The following is a 19,920-nucleotide window of genomic DNA, read 5'->3' as shown; positions in this document are numbered from 1 at the left end:
GCACGGATGTGGATAAATAGAAGCTGTCATATGTTGCTGATGGGAATGTAAAATGGTTCAGCCACTTGGAAAAGTTTGGCAGTTATCTAAAGTATTAAAGGTATAGTTACCATATGACCCAGCAATTCCACTTCTAGCTATCTAAGAGAAATGAGCACATATGTCCACACAGAGACTTTAATTTGAATATTCATGGAAGTATTATTCACAGTAGCCCAAAAGTAGAAAAATGCAAAAGTGTATCAACTGGTAAATCAATAAATAAAATGTATACCGTTACAATGTAATACTACTCGGCAATTAAAAGGAACAAATTGTTGACACACACTATAACTGAGGTGAACCTCAAAAACATTATACTGAGTAAAAGTAGCTAGACATGTAAGTCCGTATATTCCATTTACAATAAACGTACAGAAAAGACGAGTTTACAGAGCAGAGTCATAGTTACTTGGAGCTGTGAGTGGGAATGGGGATTACCTATAAATGAGCATGAAGGATCTTTTTAGAATGATGAAAATGGTCTAAAACTGAAATATAGTGATTCTTGGTAAGTTTATTCAATGTCATTGAGTTGTACACTTAAAGTGGGTGAATTGTCTTAAAGGCATTTTAAATCCAACGTAACCAAAGCACAACTAATGATGGTCTCCTCCTAAGTCCTCCTTGTGACCCCCACATCCTCCAAATCCTCCTTCTCCTTTAGTATTATCTGTCTCCATGAATGGTACCACCATTATTCAGCTGTGTGAGCTAAGAAACAGAAGAGTAGTTTGTGACCCCAGATCTCTTCTTCCACTCACTGTATCCAGTCTGTCGTGCAGTCCTTCAGGTTGACCTCTGTCTCCAAGCATCAGTGCTTCCCTGGGTGTAAAGGACTGTCATCTCCCACTTACTTTAATATTTAGTCTGCAAGTTGATCTCTTGTGTTTCCCATCTTCTTAGACCATTCAAAATTTGAGTTTAAACGATCAGAATACATGCACCTTTTTCCTTTAGAGTATTGGTTATGTGGGGGCATGAGTGCCATCTGAGAATCACACTAAAATTCAACAAAATCATTAAGTTCCTTTTTTTAACCATCTCTCTGTTCTACTCTTCACACTGTAGTTCTTTGATATCCTAGAGCAAACCACGTTTCTCCCATCACAGCTCCTTTGCATATGGTCTCTATTTCCCTAAATTTTTGCATGTGGTCTCTGTTTCCTTCATCCTCTGCCATATCCCGTTTCCTAGAACTCCTGTTTATATTTTAGATCTCAGTCCAAACAATACTTCCTAAGAGAGCACTTCCCCTGACTCCCACAATGTCTGATGTCCCTCTGTTATGTATCCTTATAAGCAACTTGTGCTCTTTTTTCAGAGTGCTTGTCGAAGTGTTTAACTTTACTGTTGTTTCTTTCATTATTTGATAGCATCCCTGACTAGACTAAATCTGGAAGAGTGCGTTGAACGATGCCTGGGTTTGTCAGTACTGTGTTCTCCAGCCCTATTGCAAGTAACTGACATAGCACATACTCAATAATTACTTTTATATTGACATCTTCAGTGATGTCAGTGTCAAATCTTTGTAGATTTAGTGCTCGTTGATTCATTTTTTCTCTTCACTGACTTTGTATTCTCTGCTTTAGATGATTTTGTTGAATTTTGTGGTATCACTTTCCCAAGGTACTGTTTTTTCTTGTTTCTGAATTATTGGGACTACTTCTCTTTTGCCTATGTATAACTTACACTTGTTTATTGATGGAAATAGTATATGTAAATTATTTTAAAGTCACATTTTAAATGGTCTAGGAAAGCTTTATGTTTAAATAAATTCCAGTGGAAGCCATTTTGTAACATAGTTTTCCATTATTATGTCACAATTTTTAATGTGTAATTTTTAATTTTGCCTATAATGTTCCTAGAGGAGGCACACTGGTAATTGTTTCTATAAAAGATACTTGATTATTTTCTTTCTTTGATTCTGTGGTGATAGTTTTCAAAGTGACTGCTTTGTACTAGATATAATCTGTCTTGAAATTACTGCTTTTACTGGATATAATCTTGCCCTTTCACTTTACCTAACAGATGGTGGTTACATTAGAAAAGGTTTTGGTTTTATTCATATTAGAATCTAAGAGCTTATCTGTTGGTTTCATATTACTTTTATTAGCAGATGTATATAAAAATATATGTGTGTGTAAGTATAAATATACTTACATAGAAGGTATTTATAAGCTATAGTAACTGCTATATTTGCAGCTCTATTAAATACCAGAACCATGTGACCTTGCGGAAAAGACAGTTATTTGCTCTAGTTGGGTTATGTCCCCGATAGTGATGTGAGCACAGCTGGTGGAGGATGGTGTTTCTGTGGGTCTCAGAAAACCCTTTGCCTTGTGCAGCCCTAGTGTTCGAGGGACGCACTTCACTTTGCTGTGACCGAGACAGGCAGCTGACAGCCCGCTGGAGGCTATGGAGTGCAGCTCCGTGCTTTTGTGAACCTGTGTCATTGAGGCCTTCAGAGCTTTAGAGCAAGAAAGAAGGAACGCTGTGGGCTGAGAAAGCATGCACCGTTTTTGTATGTATTGATGTTAACTCCATATTAACAGAGGTCATCTCAGAGCAAGCATGAAGCTGGCTCACATGAAGCCGAACGGCAGAATGAAGGTCAAGGAGTGGCAGAAATCAACATGGCAACTGTGGGTAGCGGTCAGGTAAATAGATTATTTTATTAATTTCTTTTCTAGTTAACTATTTAAATATTTTAAAAGAAATACTGAGTGAGATGATTCTCACATGACCTGTTTCCTTCCTAAATGGATATCTCCAGAAGAATTCAGTACTAAAATGCTATGTCATTTTTCTTTATTATATTTAACTATGAAGCTTTCAAATTTCCAAGTATATTTTATAGCTCTAAAGTATGTGTCTCTGTTTTAGCCTAAAATGATTAATGTGAGTGGAGTTTCTTTGAAAAATAAATACTAAGCTGCATTTTGGTCATATGTGATTTGACCTAGTTATTACTGCTTGCATTGAATAGATTTGCTCTTTCTCTGTGGCATTCTAAGATATTTTTGTGTTTTTTAAAAAAATCATAAAGAGTTAATATTTTCATCTTCAGTTGTATTCCAGGATTATAGAAACCTAGCATTTAAATAAACAATTCTAATGCCCATTAAAATAAAAGTAAATAAATACCCTAGTCATATTTACTATTATCATCTTTAGCAAAATTATGGAAGACAATTTTTTAAAATGTAGAACATTATCTTGTTGTGCTGCCATCAGTTTTCTATTAGAGTTTGATTGGAATGTATCCTAATGAGTATTTTTCTTTGGAGTGTTCTGTATTCTCCACATTTTTTCAAGCAATATTTTATGTTTTAAATGAATGATTTTTTAAAATACAGTTTCAACTAAGTTGATTTTAAGGAAATTTTCTTACTGTTGATATAAAATATTCCTTTAGTGCCTATAGATTACTTTTAATGATACTATTTATTTGTTCTATTAGTTCATTAAAATTTAAAGCTTAAAATGTCTCATACTTAATTTAAATATTTAAATTTACCACATTTAAACAAAAATATACTTCATTTTAATATTACTGGTCCACATTGTACTGGATAATACTCTACAGATGGTAAATTAGGGCAAAAAAAATTATATTCCAATAGTACATTTGGGTTCTTTGTCTACTACTTAGGGAGTTCTCTGGGATTATCATGTGTTCCTACACATATGTAGAAAGAAGTTCTGTCTTCTTGACAAAAATCTTTTTTTTTTTGCTTTAGGATTAAGACCCACTATTAATACTTTGGGGTCATATTTCAATTATTATATCCTTTAAAGCCTCACCTAGCCAATAAGCTCAATATTTATTTTTTTAATTGAATTCTTATCTCATTTCTTATATCAGAATTTAACTCTGAATATATTAGATTTAATGTCAAAGATGAAAACTTTAAAAAGCAGTTTACTTATTTACCTATGTTGTGTCTTAGTCGTGGCATGTGAGATCTTCTTCCCTGCGGCATGCGGGATCTTCTGTTACGCCGTGCAGGCCCAGAAGTCGTGGCCCTCGGACTTAGTTGCCTTGCAGTATGTGGGATCTTAGTTCCCAGACCAGGGGTCAAACTCGCATCCCCTGCATTAGAAGGCAGATTCTTAATCACTGAATCACCAGGGAAGTCCCCCAAATGAAAACTGTTAGAAATATTAAAAGTTAAGGAAATGAGCATAGAGTTTTTATAATCATGAAGTGAGTAGGAAACCATAAAAGAACCATAGGCTTCATTTAAAAATGTAAGACTTTAGTGTGCGATAAAATCATAACAAACTTACAAGACAAAAACCAAAATCACATTAATGACGCTACAGCTACTTCCAGATCTTAATGTAGATAAGAGGTGTGTCTGTGAGACTGTGATCCAGTTATGCCAAAATCCCTTTACCTGTCAGACTCTTGGGGTTTGTTCATTTCTTTTGTTATTTGCTCCAGAGACAAAACAGTTGACACTAACAAAACTGAAAATAATCTCTTTGACTTTCTCAGAATCACAGTAATATGATCCATCAAGCTCCTGCCCTAGTGCCCTTGGGGAAGGAAGTTCATTGTACCTCACCTGGTTTCCTGCCCACAGCCACTCTGCCAGAATGATCTTTCACGAGTAAATCACCCTCTTGGTAAAATCCTTTGTTGGCATCCATTGATTCTCAGAAAAAGACAAGCCTTACTACGACCTGTATAACCTGGCTCCTGCCTAAACTTGCCAGCTGTCTGTCACCCTTTGCTCTCAGCACGCCTGCCACGCTGGCCCTTCAGGACTTCCCCTTGACGGCTTCCTCTGCTGCAGCCTGCACACCATCTGCCCATTCCCTCTTGTGCCTTCTCATCCCACTTCACTCAGTTAACAGCAGTCTGTGTGTGTCTGAACTTTAGCGTGATTTCTCTCAAGAGGCTTGAACTGTTCACATCCCATTACAGGCTGTCCTCGCTTGTTCTTCTCACCTTGAAGACCACATTTGCAGTTTTATATTTATTTATGTGGTTATTTCTGTTCTCCCTACTAAATTGTAAGCTCCAGAAAGACAAAGATTCTTTCCAGTTTTATTCATTTTTATATCCCCACAGTCCCTGATAAATAAATAGTAGATAATAGCAATGAATATATGTAGGTTGGAAGGGATAACTAACATCCCTTCTAGAAAGAGGGATTTTTGATCTGTGATTAATCTCCCTTGAATGTTAAATGAAAAGAGAAAGCTAGAAATAAATTATATGGGCTAGATCCCTACTTGCTTAGTATATAACTTTATGTGTAATTCATTTATGAATCGATCTCAGCTTTTCCATTTAATGTTTAGAACCAGATCTCTAGTGAGACAACCAGTAAGTAGTGATGAAGTTCAAACAAGACTGGGAAAGAGATGAAATGGTAGGAGAACCTTTTCCACTGCCAATAATATGTTTTTAAGCCTGTTATTATGGAAAATTTCAAATATATACAGAGGCAAACAGAGTAATAGAGTAATCTGCAGGTACCCTATATACTTTGTCCTCTGATTTTATTTTTGGAAAAGATCCCAGACATCATCATTTTTTGCTTAAATATTAAATACTTCACTGAGTATTTACAGAATATAACATTTTTTTAATTGAAATGTAGTTGATTCCTAACATTGTTAGTTTCAGGTATACAGCAAAGTGATTCAGTTATATTGTATTTTTCCAATTCTTTTCCATTTTAGGTTATTACAAGATATTGAATAAAATTCGCTAGGGCTTCCCAGGTGGTGCTAGTGGTAAAGAACTTGCCTGCCAGTGCAGGAGACAAAAGAGCTGCGGGTTTGATCCCTGGGTTGGGTAGATCTCGAGGGCATGGCAACCCACTTCAGTGTTGTTGCCTAGAGAATCCCACGGACAGAGGAGCCTGGCGGGCTATGGTCCATAGGGTCACAAAGAGTTGGATGTGACTGAAGCGACTTAGCATGCACACATGCACATACTATAAAGTAAATCCTTGTTTATTTTATATATATCAAAGTGTATGTATCTGTTAATCCCATACTCCTAATTTATCCCTCCTCCCATTTCCCCTTTAATAACTATAAGTTTGTTTTCTGTGTCTAAGAATACTTTCTTTTAAATTGAAAATACAGTTGATTTACATTATTGTGTTAGTTTTAGCTCTACAGCAAAGTGATTCAGTAACATATACATATTTTTTGGATTATTTATATCTGTTGATCCCATACCTTTAATTTGTCCTTCTCTGTCATCTGTGGTAACCGTAAGTTTGTTTTCTGTGTCTGTGAGTCTATTTCTGTTTTGTGTGTAGATATATTTGTATTATTTTTTAGACTGTACATATAAGTGATCTCATATAATGTCTGTCTTTGTCTGACTCCCTCACTTAGTATGGCATTCTCTAGCTCCATCCATGGTGCTGCAAGTGGCAGTATTTCATTCTTTTTTGTGACTTCTTAAACCATTGTATCTTCTTAAAACCATCATCTGTTGATGGGTACTTGGGTTCTTTCCAGGTCTTGGTTAATATAAATAGTGTTGCTGTGAACATTTGGGTGCATTTATCTTTTCAGATTAGAGTTTTCATCTTTTTTGGATTTATGCCCAGGAGTGAGATTGCTGGATCATGTGGTAACTCTATTTTTAGTTTTTTAAGAAACCTCCATACCGGTTTTCATTGTGGCTGTACCAATTTATATTCCCACTAACAGTGTAGAAGGATTTCCTTTTCTCCACATGCTCTCCAGACTTTTTGCTTTGATGGTGGCCATTTTTAATTTGAATTTCTCAGTAATCAGTGATGTTGAGCATCTTTTCATGATTTGTTGGCTATCTGTATGCCTTTTGAAGGAATGTCTGTTTAGGTCTTCTGTCCATCCTTTGATTTTTGTTGCTTTTATTTTTTATTTTTATTTTTTTGATACTGAGTTGTATGAGCTGTTTGTACATTTTGGATATTGACTGTCAATCAAATATTTTCTCCCAGTCTGTAGGCTGTGTTTCTGTTTTGTTGATAGTTTTCTTTACTGGAAAAAAATCTTTTAAGTTTGACTAGGTCCCGTTTATTTATTTTTGCTTTTATTTGTTTTCCCTTGGGAGACTGATCTAAGAAAATATTGCTATAATTTGAGACTATGAGACTATTTTGCCTATGTTTTCTTCCAGAAGTTTTATGGTATCATGTCTTATACTTATGTCTTTAAAACAATTTGAGGGATTTGGGGGGCTTGTTTGTTTATGGTGTGAGGGTGTGTGCTGACTTCACTGATTTACATGTAGCTGTCCAGCTTTCCTAGTGTCACTGGCTGAAAAGACTGTCTCTTCTCCGTTGTGTGTTCTTATCTCCTTTGTCAAGGATTAACTGACTGTAGGTATGTGGGTTTACTTCTGGGTTCTCTATCCTGTTCTTTTGGTCTGTGTGTCTATCTGTCATGTTTCTGTACAAATGCCATGCTGTTTTGATTACTGTAGCTTGGTAGTATTGTCCGAAGTCCCAAAGCACTCTGCAGATTTAATGCAATTCCTGTCAAGATGCCTATGACATTTTTCACAGAACTAGAACAAATAATACTAAAATTTCTATGGAACTACAAAAGGCCCAGAATTGCTAAAGCAGTCCTGCAGCCAGAGGACACCTAGAATACATAACTATTATGCCATTATTACACTCCCAAAGAAACTAACAGTAGTTCCTCGGTAGCATCAGATTTCAAATTTGCAGTTGCTTCGTAAATGTCATAATTTTTAAATTTATTTGACACAAGGGCCAGATAAAGTTCATGCACAGAGATTGGTTAGTGTGTCTTTGAAATTTCTTTTAATCTATAGATTTCTTCTTTGTCTCTTAGATTTTTGCTGTATATTTATTGAATAACCAAAGTTATTTGTCTTCTCAAGTTTTCCATAGTCTGAATTTTGCTAGGAACATCTGCATGGTGAAGTTTGACCTATCTCTCTGTCTTCTGTATTCCCTGTAAATTGGTATTGGGTCTAGCAATGTGATCAGATTTGGTCTCAGGCCCTCATTCTATGCCTGAGACTTTCATAGGTAGCATAGTGGTCTTCCACCAGAAAGCACATAACATCTTTTTGTGATATTCACAGCATTTATACTTAATGTCTACCTTTATTAATTCACTAAGGGTTGTAGAATTAGCTGTAGTACTTTAATAAAGAGAAACTTCTCATCTACTGTTGGGCCACTTCCGTGTACCATCTGTATGAAAAAAGGCAAGGTGAGGAGGGTGCTTGCTTCTTTTGCTTCTTCTCCCTCTTACACAGTTTCACAGAGAGTTGGAGACTGTTGCTACCTTTATGGTGAACTTCTTAGAGTCACTTTGTTTTGTTTTGTTTTCTCAGAAAAATACTGTTTTTTGAGTCCCTTCCTAAAGTGAGCAAGTAGATAATAGAAGAGGGATTTGTACCCAGCAAGTGTAGTTGAAATTGACTGTGTCCCAGCTGTACTGATTGAACTGCCAGGCATAGTCCTTCTTGGGCCCCTCGGCACACATTTGAGTGCCTCTGATGGCAGTGGATATTGAAAGGTGGATAAAGGAGGACCAGAAGATAGAGAAGTGCTTGATTCTAATGTGTGTTGAAAAGGAGATGCAGGTCAGAAGCAACAGTTAGAACCAGACATGAAACAACAGACTGGTTAAAAATCTAGAAAGGAGTACATCAAGGCTGTATATTGTCACCCTGCTTATTTAACTTATATGCAGAGTACATCATGAGAAATGCCAGGCTAGGAGACTCACAAGCTGGAATCAGGATTGTTGGAAGGAATATCAGCAACCTCAGATATGCAGATGATACCACTCTAATGGCTGAAAGTGAAGAGGAACTAAAGAACCGCTTGATGAAGGTGAAAGAGGAGAGTGAAAAGGCTGGCTTAATATTCAACATTCAAAGAATGAAGATCATGGCATCCTGTCTTATCATTTCATGGCAAGTCGATGGGAAAAGTGGGAACAGTGGCAGATGTTATTTTCTTGGGTTCCAAAATCACTGCGAATGGTGACTGCAGCCATGAAATTAAAAGACACTTGCTCCTTGGGTGAAAAGCTATGACCAACCTAGACAGCATATTAAAAAGCAGAGGCGTCACTTTGCTGACAAAGGTTCATATAGTCAAAGCTATGGTTTTTCTAGTAGTCATATACGGATGAGAGATTTGGACTGTAAAGAAGGCTGAGCAGTGAAGAATTGATGCTTTTGAACTGTGGTGTTGGAGAGGACTCTTGAGAGTCCCATGGACTACAGGGAGATCAAACCAGTCAATAGTAAATGAAATCAACCATGAATATTCATTGGAAGAACTGATCCGGAAGCTCCAATACTTTGGCCACCTGATGCAAAGAGGCAAGTCATTGAAAAAGACCCTGATGCTGGGAAAGATTGAGCACAAGAGGAGAAGGGGGCAAAGGAGGATGAGATTGTTGGATGGCATCACCAACTCAAAGGACATGAGTTTGAGTAAACTCCAGGAGATAGTGAAGGACAGCTTGGCATGCTGCAGTCCATGGGGTCACAGAGAGTCAGACTTGGCTTAGCGACCGAACAACGATAACCATTTCTTACAGGTTACTGCTTCTCTGGTCCCTCTGAAGGATGTTGGTGCAGACTTAATCATAATAAAAAGGCCCAGGAAAGATTCTCAAGACTCAAGTTCTGGCTTATAGGTAGTATGGGTATGGGAATGTTCTCTTGGAATCTCCTTATAATAAATCCATCTAGGTTTCTAGCTAGAGAGTTTGGGAGAGCAGAGTGGAGAGTGTCCCAAAATCAAGAATCTATATAGAAAGATACTAAGTCTGAAGCTTAAAGGTGATTGATGTCTACACTGAAATGAATGTCAGAACATGTTTCATCGTAGACATGGGTTTTTCCTTGCTTTGTAATGTAACCTCTTGTTTCTCTTCTGTTTCAAACAATATGTTAGTTATCTATTGCTGCCTGACAAATTTAGCAGCTTAAATCAGCAACCATTTATTGTCTTTGTAGGTCAGGAATCCTGGTGCAGCTTAGCTGAGTGCCTCTGGTTCAGGGTCTCTCATAGGCTGCAGTCGCCATGTTGGCTGGGGCCACAGTCATTTCAAGATTTGATGAGGGGAGGATCTGCTTCTAAACTCACCATATGACTGTTAGCAGGCCTGAGATGTCCAGGCTGTCGGCCAGTGGTATCATTTCTTGCCACCAAGGCCTCTGCAAAGAGCAGTTCATAGTGTAGTATCTGGCAATCCCTCAGAGAAGAACAAGAGAGGGTGTCCAGGATGGAAGCCACAGTTTTTGTAAACTTATCTTGAAAGTGACTTCTCATCATATCTATAGCAGTCTGTTCGCTAAAAGCCTTACACAAAATCTGGCCTACACTTAACCACAGGAGTAGTTCACAAGGTGGTGAATTCTAGAAGACAAGGCTCCTTACGGGTTGTGTTACATCCTCACCACCAGAAACAAAGTATTTAGATATCCTTAAAGACAGTATGCTTGCTTCAGCATAAGGAGTCATTCATTTCCTCCTGTAGATCAAAAGCAGCCCTTTGCCAAAATTTCCTTAAAAGTCTCCCACCTGCTCTCTTTATCTTGAGTCTTGGTCCCTCAACTCCATCCTCCTTATTGCAATCAGAAGAAGCTCTTAATCTCCAAGTGAGTCAGTTTCTCTGTCTCTCTCTCTCTCTCTCTCTCTCTCTCTCTCTCTCTCTCTCTCTCTCTCTCTCTCTCTCTCTCACAGGCACACACACACGTACACATTCTTTGTGACCTGTGCTTAGGGCCTCTGCCTCATCTGGGCTGCTGTGTGGCTGACCCTCCTCTTTTTTAAGGAGACACCTCTCTGTCGTTCACAGTCAGACAGCCCTTTACTCTACAATCCTGAGCTGAGTGCCCGCCACTCCTGTCTGCACACCTGCGCTCGTCACGGCACTGTGTGTTTACATGTTGAGCAACCTGTCCAGGCTCCATATGCAGCGAGGGTGGGGGTGTCTTACTCACTTACATTCCTACAGACTAGCATTGCACCAAGAAAGGACAGAAATGGTATGGACATAACAAGCAGAAGATGCTAAGAAGAGGTGGCAAGAATACACAGAAGAAGTGCACAAAAAAGACCTTCATGACCCAGATGACCACGATGGTGTGGTCACTCACCTAGAGCCAGACATCCTGGAGTGTGAAGTCTAGTGGGCCTTGGGAAGCATTTCATCACTCAATGGGGCTTTCTTCCAGCCAGTGTATATTTAGCTGAATATGGTTTCATGCCTTTTGATTTGGGAAAGAATATTACTTTTAGAATGTCTTCAGTGTTTGGTTTCTTCTACATTGTACTTTGTCTTTTACAACAGTTTTTTTTTTTCCTCCTTCAGTCTTTCTCTAAATTCTACTCAAGTTTATAGATAAAAATACTCATTTTGAGCAGTTATAAATGTTCACACTTTAATGGTATATTTAGCTATTTACCCTAAAGACAGTTCATTTGGAGTATCTTAGCATGAAGCTAGCTATATTTATCTATAATCTAAATTATACTGTCTATAATTTGCTTAATTTCTAGGGGTCAAGTACACGAATAGATCATGAAACAGCCAGTGTTTTGAGCTCTAGTAGCACACATTAAGCTCCTTGAAGGCTGACCAGTCATCTGGGAACCAAGGTAACGGATTATAGAGTCTTGTCGCTAGAACTCTGAGTGCTCTACTAAAACATTCTTCATGCTTCTTTTAATTTTGGCTTAAGTATTCTTTTGTTTCCATCATCGCAGTCTCTTAAAGAAATGACAGCCAGGTCTCTGCAAGCATCCTGAGGTGCAGCCCACAGCTGGCTCGCCCCCCTGAGCTCTCCCCTCCCCGTGACTTTCTGCCTGGCTGCCCTGGCTGCAGTGGTGCAGCCCTCCACTTCCCACCCTGCTGCACAGTGACCCTCAGGGTCCTCGCCAGCCTGCAGAGCTCTTCTTGGGCTTTCCTTCTTTACAGAGCGTTTTCTGACCCAGGGCCCTCGCGCCTGCCCATGCAGTCTGTGTCTGCCTCCTTTGAAGCACTACATTTGGAGCACGGGGACTATTTTTTAAACGGTATATTTTCCATTACATCTAAATACTTCCTTGTTTTCATAGCATATTCTACATACTCTTTCTTTACTTTAGTAATATAATGGCTCTGAGGAAAAGCATTACATAACTAATGTCGATATAAGAAATGAATTTTAGAGTAGCAGTGATATTATTAATATAAAACTTAATCCTTTTAGTAACTCACAATAGTTACTACTTGGGATCACTAATATGCCAGTAACTGCTAAGACTTGTATGTAAACTATCTCTGATCTTTTCCAAAACCCTTTGAATGTGTTATTCTTGCCCCTCTTTTAAGTGAGAATACTAAAGCCAAAAAGATGGTAATTAAATTAGAATTCCACCCCAGTCTGTCCAACACGAGTAGTTTTTACTGTAAAGAAAACCTTTAATATATAAGAGTACTATTGCTTGAAAACTGGCAGCTTGAATACCATTTCCTTTTGGAGTGATTTTTGCATGATAATATTAAGACCTTACTACATTTTTGAATGCCAGCTACTGTCCTGTATACATGTGTGACTTTAGTTAATCTTCACAAAGAAAACCCTATTAGGTAAATTACTCTGTTTGGCAGCTGAGACAGCTGGACCTCAGAGAACTCTGGTAACCTGCTTGTGTCACACAGCTCACTTGCAAATAGTAGGACATTACCAGAAGAGTCTCAAGGTGGCTAAAGTTGCCCCTGGTTTGGAACCACTAATTTATAGATATGATGCATTTCTATAATAGCCTCAACTTTCACACAGTAGCTCTTGCTTTTAAAAAATGCGGTTGATCACAGGACAGGATGACTGGGTGCTATTTCCTGTTTCTGATCTGCTTCTGAGTAAATTCTTGGAATTTACAGGAAGGGAGTAATGATGCTTACCAGCTGCTTAAAAAAAATTAAATAAGAATATTGACTTTGTATCTCTATATGATCAGGGATCATCCCTATATGATCCCTTTATGAGAAAATACTTTTACATGTATAAGGGAGATATCATAATTTTAACAATATTATAATCTGGTGACGGTTAGCAATTGCTTAGAACCAGTACTTAGTAAATAGTAATTGCTAAAAAACATTTTACTGATTATGGTTGTAGATTTTAAAAAGTAAAATTTTTAATTGTGTAAAGAATTTTAGATAAACCACATTTCTTGCTCTGTATGTGTTGGTAGGTGTGTGTGTGTGTGGTGGGTGGGGGAGATGTGAGAAAGAGAAAAATCAGTTGATTGTCTTTCATTATGATAACAGATTTTCACCCACTGATCCAGATAATAGCAGTTTAGGTATGCAAGAACCTACTGTCTCCTTATGACTATATACTACCACTACTAATATTTACTCATAAAGAAGATGGTGATAATGATTATAGCAATATGGATTTTGAAATAACGCTCATTACTTCATCCTGGAAAGAGATTTTTGTTTTTGTTTCTGTTTTTGTTTGAGTTACAGCTAATATCCCATTCATCACTTCATTGGTGTTGGCTTTTGGCTATTAAAGTCATAATTTTGTTTCTAAACTCATTTGGCCCACAGGTGGAAATGGTGTATTCATTGTTGTCAATGCTTGGTACTCATGATAAGGATGATATGTCGTGAACTTTGCTAGCTATGTCTAGCTCCCAAGACAGCTGTATATCCATGCGACAGTCTGGATGTCTTCCTCTCCTCATCCAGCTTTTACACGGCAATGACAAAGACTCTGTGTTGTTGAGCAATTCCTGGGGCGGTAAAGAGGCTCTGGCCAGGGCCAGTGCAGCACTCCACAACATCATTCACTCACAGCCTGATGACAAGAGAGGCAGGCGTGAAATCCGAGTCCTTCATCTTTTGGAACAGATACGAGCTTACTGTGAAACCTGTTGGGAGTGGCAAGAAGCCCATGAACAAGGCATGGACCAGGACAAAAATCCAAGTATGTTCCATATGGTGCATGTGACAAAGCAAATGTAAAAGTTTTTGAAATGAAAAGTTTTTTAATTAGGACGGTGTCTTTATGAATCAGAGTGGGAAATTCATATTAGCCACCTGCACCGCTCACATAGTTTAAAGCTTAATTTCTCTATTTCCCTAGGAAAAAAAGTTAGCAAAGGGAAATGTTGTGTGCACTACAGTACAACCAGAAAATAACAGAAAATCAAAGTAGACTTAAACAGTCATAGCATAGTTGATCTAGAAAGAACTTGAGCGATTATGTTCTCCTTCTCTTGAGATTAAGCTCAGGAAAGTGACTTTACGTAAGTTCCTTCAGCTGTGAGTGACCAAGCCATTCTCTTATATTTGCATATCGCTTTACTCAGTGGATGCAGAGCTGTGTTATATCTGTTATTTGATCCTTAGAACAGCCTTGTGAAGTAGGAAGAGAAGATATTATCATCTTCATTTTACAGATGAAGAGACTGAGGTTCAGAGAGGCCAAAAGACTTGCCTGTGGCTTCACAGGTAGTGGGTGGGGGATCCAGGGCCAGAGGCCAGACCCCCTGACCCTCAGCCCAGTGTCCTTCCCACTTCACTGCCTGTCTTCAGGCCTTGGGGCCCCAGCTGCTGGGGTGATCAGCCACCCAGCTCTTTTCTCAGGGAGAAACCCTCTCCCCCAGGAGCAGGGATCATGGGAGTTGGGACCCTTGAGGAGATAAGTTACTTCATTCCTATGGGAAGAACCAAAAGCAGTAAGTATATAAGGTAAGACCTCCTTTCACCTGGTAAGAACCCACACATAGACATACACACAGCAAAGGACTATCGAGTCAGTATCTTGATTGGGGGAGCAGGAGAAAGACTGATGATGAGAACTTGATCTATAAAGATTTAGTAGATTTCTCTTAGGGTTAGGTATAAAGGTGAATTTATTTAAAATTAAAAAATTTTCAACAGTAAGAATATAGCAGAAATGTCCTTTCTGTTTGTCCTAGGGCTAGGGAGAATTAATAAGTTGCTTTACTGGGAGAACATTATCTTTCTGGATTGTTTTCTTTGGCTGTCCACAATTATGTAATGACTTGTATTGTGTGCTCTTAATACCTGTTCTCAGACAAGTTAAATAGAATAAATACTATTACTTCTGAAAAATAGACTTGGTTTTTCAATTTTTATTTCAAGTAACAGTTTTGAAACTTTATGTATAGCACTAAATGTGTAAGTACATTTTCTTAGACACTTTTCCTTTAAATTTTTATTTACTATCTGGTGTCTATATAATAAACTTTCTCTACTAGAGTTGCACTAGGTTTCTCTATACATTTCTATACAGCCATGTGCCTTTCAGCTTTGAAAATATAAATTATAAATAAATAGTTTTATACCAAAATGTTTTTATTATTTCAAATAACCAGTATAATTTTTAAGTTATTAGTTGAATTATAGCATAAACCTACATGGGAGTTAGTCCAGCAGACTTGGTGAAAGGCTGGTGAGGGGTAAACATTTTTACAGAACCAAGGAAAGCCCTTTACCTGTATTTTCCTTTCCATGTGTATAGTAGTTATTCATCTCTTCAGCAAATACTTGTTGATTCACTAAGCTACCATGCATGAGAAGTATATCTGCAAACTCAGTATTTTTTAGGTATAATAAACATCACTACTTTGAGAAAACAAAGCATTATGGTTTATGTCAACTTTATTTTTCAGTGCCAGCTCCTGTTGAACATCAGATCTGTCCTGCTGTGTGTGTTCTAATGAAACTTTCATTTGATGAAGAGCATAGACATGCAATGAATGAACTCGGTAAGATAAAAATGTTTCTTAATGCCATAGAAGAATCCTGAAGATTTTTTGTCATTGTTGAATTAGGATATAAGGTCACTAACTTCTATTACCATCTGTTTCTTCCTTGTAGCAAGTGACTGGTTTCAAGAGAAGACAATGTCCTAAGTGACAGAAACTGCTACCCTTTTATAGCCTAACTTGGGTTTTTAAAATCTTAGCCAGAGATGGGCGAAAATAAATAAATAAATGGGCCACTCCTGCCAATATTGTCAAGGTAGACTCTGGGTGACAGTTGGTGGGAGGGTAATTTGAATCGTTTTGAGATGTGATGATGTGGAGCTTTGTAATTATTTTTGAACTCAGTCACCTCTGATGGACACAGGAATGAATTATTATTAAGATTCTCATTTATCTTCATGGTCATCCGTACTTTACTGGATTTTCATGATAAGCAGTGTGTTTGGTATCTCTGAAACTCGTCAATAATGGAAAAAGCATTATTCTCTAATTTATGTTAGAAAGCATTCCATTAATTTTGGAAGGATTACTCTCAGTATGTATTCTCACATACTCTGAACCTTACAGAACCTGCCTCTGTGGCCCCCATTTTTCATGTGATGGTTTCTCTTTGGTTTCTAGGTTCATTTTGCACATGTGGTATTTGTAAGTTGCATCATGCTGAGCCATCTCATGTGAACCTGGATAGCTGTAGTCATGCCACAAGCAAGAAGCACGCACTGAGTCTCCATCTTGGTGTAGCTGTGCCCTTGCTTTCTGTGCTGTTTATGTTACCTTTCATTCCAGGCCCCGCTTTGCATCTCTGCCACCCTTACCATTTTCATTCATCATTTATCTTAAAAGTGACAAAGTTGTGAGTTTCTTAAGACGCAGAGAACCTGAACAGCTGAGAATGAGTGCTGTCCCCTTGAGACCGTCATTTTGTGAGGCTGTGTGTATTTGGTCTCCGCCGGCCCCCAGCTGCACGTTTCTCCCCACAGGCCCTAGCCCACTTGATTCTCTTCCCTTACTCCCCAGGTTCCTGTGAAATTGAGTATGCACTTGTGAGTTCTCCCCTCCTCAATACAATCCAGCATTGGTGAAATTTCAAGTTTGGGTGGTTTTTTTGGTTTTTTTTAACACTCATAATAATGAGAAAAATAATGAACAAACAGGAAAACTAATCCAGTTTTAAGCTCCCACAAATGTTTTCTCTAAATGTCCCTGTGTTCCAATGAACTGTAGACTAGGACTGACCCACATTAATCATCTGAATTTCCAAGTGAAATCTAGACTCAGTATTTGTTCCTCTTCCTTCTTCAGGTAGGAAGGCTACCCGGGGCATTTCATCCCAGGAGCTATGGCAGGGGCTTTCAGGTGAGGAGCAGGATGGGGCCTACGGGGGTGTTACTGTGGGGATGTAGCCACAGGGGATTACCTTCTCACTCCTAGCCTCTGACTTTGCGTTGGAGCCAAAGAAGAAACTAGGTGTGTAGACTGTGGATAGATGCAGTCAGGTAGCACAAGGGATCTGACAGTGAGGGATAGGAGGAAAGAAGTCCCAAGTAGATGAAGAAAAATTCCTAAGCCCAGTCAGCTAGGACTGTCTTTTGTAGATGCAAGAAAATTCTACAACCATTAGGGTCATTTAAGTTTGCAACTATTAGTGTTGCAAGTTTTAGACTATAATACCAGGAATGTACACATTTATTAATTTCCAACTCTGTCCTAGAAACTGTGCTAGGCACTAGATAACAAAATGAAATCCAGTAAGTGGCCCAGGTGATTCTTATGGGACTAAAAATGCCAAAGCTTCTTTCTTTCTGGCCTCTTAAAAAATACAAAGTCTTTTACACTAAATTTCATTCTGCTCAACAAAATAAATTATATGCTCTTATTCAAGTTATTTGCTTATATCCTTACCCGATTAATAGAGTCTCTGGTGCTAAATATTCAGTTTTTGTTTTACTAGATACAGAAACCTCCACCATAAACTCCTAGTTCTATTAAAACAGACACTGGCCCTGCCTATATTTCTAGATACTTTAAACAATTTTTACAATCTTTTTCTATTAAACATATTATAAGTGTTCCTTATAATCCACAGACACGAGACATAGTCGAACGAGCACCTCACACACTAAAGTTACAAATAAAAAGAACTTAAAGAAAGGGGAATACACAGGAACACTGCTGTCTTCCTTATCCAGAGCAGACTTTACTAGATTCCAACATAAGATATTTTCTCAACCCATCACTATTGTTAATACAGCTTTATTCATTTTAAAGTTTTTAAACCTGCCACAGGGAAATATTTTAACCAGGGCAGAAAGGCATTTCGAGGAACTGAAGGACACGTCTCTTCCCCTGCCCATTTGGTACCAAGACGGGTTAATGAAACAATGGAAATCTGGGAAACTAATCTTACAGGGAAAAGGATATGCTTGTATTTCCCCAGGTGGATCCAACAAACTTTTTCCTCGGAAAATTCGACCCAAGGGGGCCCCCGACATTCAAAATGGAAACAACAAAAGCCCTAAGAGGAAGACGTTCCAATACAGGCCATGGCTGCGCTAAAGATCTCCAGAAAGCACCACCCTCAGTGACATCTGTAAGGCATAGTTCCGGCCAGGCAGAAAAGGAGAGCCGACCTCAACAGAAGTAGGTTGCCTTTGTTCAGGCAAGGAGGGGCGACAGTCGGCCTAACGACAAGGCTGAGCACCGAGAGGGATCAGGGAGGCTTCATACTTATAGGGAGGTTTGTGGAAGCAATAAGGGAAACGTCAATCAGGTGGGATATTTTAAGTATTCTTTTGTTGAAATGACACTCTATAGTTGGGCAGAGGGTGATAAGTCTTCTGGGCGGGTGTAGGGGGTGGTAGGTTTCCGGACAGGGGGTGATAAGTCCCAGATAGATGCAACTGGCCTGGAGCATCAGGATGGAACTAAAATTATGCTTTGTTTTCTCCAAAGTTAGATGATTCAGCAAGGGGCCTTTGAGACTGTTGCTCTCTTTTCTAGGCCCAAAAGACTCCTTCATTCCAGACCCTGAAATCATAAAAAAAAAAGGGTGGGGGGGGGGGAGAAGGGCGCCTTATCTCTCTGGCTACTTCCTGCCGGATGGTGCGACGGTTTTGGGTCTGGAATGGAGGATCGTCCTAGGGCCCACAGTCTCCTTTTTTCTGAGCTTGAGGTGAGGCTCTCGAGAAGAAGAAAACAGTCTTGACCTGATCTCAAGAGATGGCCCGAATCCGTTCTTGGAGAAACCTTTGAAAGAGATTAAAGAGACAGGGTCCAGATAAGAGGAATAGAATGATAAATACTAATGGCCCCAGAAAGGGAGCAGCCAAGGGAGGATCTGTGGGAACAGGTTTTGGGGAATGTAAAGGTTTTCTAACTCTTTCTGCGGCATTCAATTCTGTCTCTAAGTTCTCTGACTCGACCCTGGACTATCCCCGTTTCATTAGCAAAATAGCAGCAGTCCTCTCCTAGGAAAAGGCAGGTCCCTCCCTTTTCTGCAGTGAGAAGGTCCAGGGCTCGCCTATTTTGTAGGGCCACAGAAGCTAATGAGTTAATTTGTTTTGGGATTGAAACGAAGGACTCTACTACCTGCTCCATGTCTTCATTAAGTTCTTGGGACAGCTTGTAATAGAAATGGGCAGAGGTCGAGATGCCTCCCATCCCGGTGCCTTAGGGCTGCTGCTATCTATGCCAGTCCCAACCAGGAGGGCGGGGGGGCGATGACAGCTCATTTTTTTCTGTGGGAAAGTTCCCCTTGGGGGGTAAACTCTTTGTTCTAGCTCTCCCTCTTCGAGGAATGTTAGGCCTGGGGTCAGGAAGACCAAGATGCAGGGTCCACGGGGGTCTAAGGAGAGGCATGAATATGCATAGGTCCCACAGAGAATGAAGATTCCTGGATTGGTGCAATTATTTGTGCTGTTCCAGAGAACCCAAGTGGAACAGAAGGAGGGAGTGGAGTTTGTAAGACCAGTGCAGTTGGGACTAGAGTAGTCAATACAGGTTAGGTTTGAAGAGGCTGAGAGTAAGGACATTGTCAGAGACTGGCCCAATGAGTTGTGTAGTTTTCTGTTGGGAAGGGGAAGTACAGTTGCCCTGTGACAGCCAGGTTGAGGGT

The 19,920-nt window shown here is 39.1% G+C and overlaps 1 long non-coding RNA gene across 1 annotated transcript; it reads left to right on the top strand.

Annotated features, from left to right (window-relative positions):
- Positions 1-2,546: 2,546 nt before the first annotated feature.
- LOC136155221 (uncharacterized) lies at positions 2,547-13,713 on the top strand. Its single transcript, XR_010660726.1, has 4 exons — positions 2,547-2,699; positions 4,544-4,674; positions 11,571-11,669; positions 13,618-13,713. It is a non-coding gene; the product is annotated as an uncharacterized lncRNA (long non-coding RNA).
- The last annotated feature ends 6,207 nt before the right edge of the window (positions 13,714-19,920 follow it).

This window comes from Muntiacus reevesi, unplaced genomic scaffold (genome assembly GCF_963930625.1).
Source record: "Muntiacus reevesi unplaced genomic scaffold, mMunRee1.1 SCAFFOLD_65, whole genome shotgun sequence".
Classification (NCBI taxonomy): Eukaryota; Metazoa; Chordata; class Mammalia; order Artiodactyla; family Cervidae; genus Muntiacus; species Muntiacus reevesi.
This window is presented reverse-complemented; position numbering and strand designations above follow the sequence as displayed.